Below are 1,087 nucleotides of genomic sequence, written 5' to 3' on the forward strand. Positions count from 1 at the left end.
ATGGAGCTCAGCTGAACCGCCGGGTTATGGGGGGGAGGGGGGGATGGAGAGGTTCGGTTTGGGGTTCTGGATCACTCATTAGGGGTTCTAGAGTACTCCTTTGGGGTTCTAGAGTACTCCTTTGGGGTTCTGGAGGGCTATTGGAGCCGGGATGTAAAGGGGATGCTGGAGGACTCCAGTTCAGGTTACGGAGGACTCCAGTATGGGGTTCTGGAGCACTCATTAAGGGTTCTAGAGCACTCTTTTGGGGTTCTAGAGCACTCATTAGGGGTTCTGGAGGACACTGGAGCCAGGATATAGGGGGATGCTGGAGGACTCCAGGTCATGGAGGACTCCAGTATGGGGTTCTGGAGCACTCATTAAGGGTTCTAGAGCACTCTTTAGGGGTTCTAGAGCACTCATTAGGGGTTCTGGAGCACTCGTTGGGGGTTCTGGATCACTCCTTTGGGGTTCTGGAGAACACTGGAGCCAGGATATAGGGGGATGCTGGAGGACTCCAATTCACGTTGTGGAAGACTCCAGTATGGGGTTCTGGATCACTCCATTGGGGTTCTAGAGCACTCGTTAGGGGTTCTAGAGCACTCCTTTGGGGTTCTGGAGGGCTATTGGAGCCGGGATGCTGGAGGTTCTTGAGGCAGGATATAGAGGGATGCTGGAGGGCTCCAATTCAGGTTGTGGAGGACTCCAGTATGGGGTTCCGGAGCACTCATTAAGGGTTCTAGAGCAGTCGTTTGGGGTTCTAGAGTACTCTTTAGGGGTTCCAGAGCACTCATTAGGGGTTCTGGAGGACACTGGAGCCAGGATATAGGGGGATGCTGGAGGACTCCAGGTCATGGAGGACGCCAGTATGGGGTTCTGGAGTAACCATTAGGGGTTCTAGAGCACTCCTTTGGGGTTCTAGAGCACTCATTAGGGTTCCTGGGGGTGTTTTGGAGCCGGGGTGGGGGGGGCTGGATGTCCATGAGGAGCTGCAGGCACAGAACTGGGGCTGCTGGAAGACCCTCAGGGCCACTTGTGGGAACCATCGTTGCCCCCCATCTCCCCCCCTCTCAGCTCCCAGCCCCACATCTTGGGGGCAGGACCCCAA

Source organism: Coturnix japonica, linkage group LGE22C19W28_E50C23 (genome assembly GCF_001577835.2).
Source record: "Coturnix japonica isolate 7356 linkage group LGE22C19W28_E50C23, Coturnix japonica 2.1, whole genome shotgun sequence".
Lineage (NCBI taxonomy): Eukaryota > Metazoa > Chordata > Aves > Galliformes > Phasianidae > Coturnix > Coturnix japonica.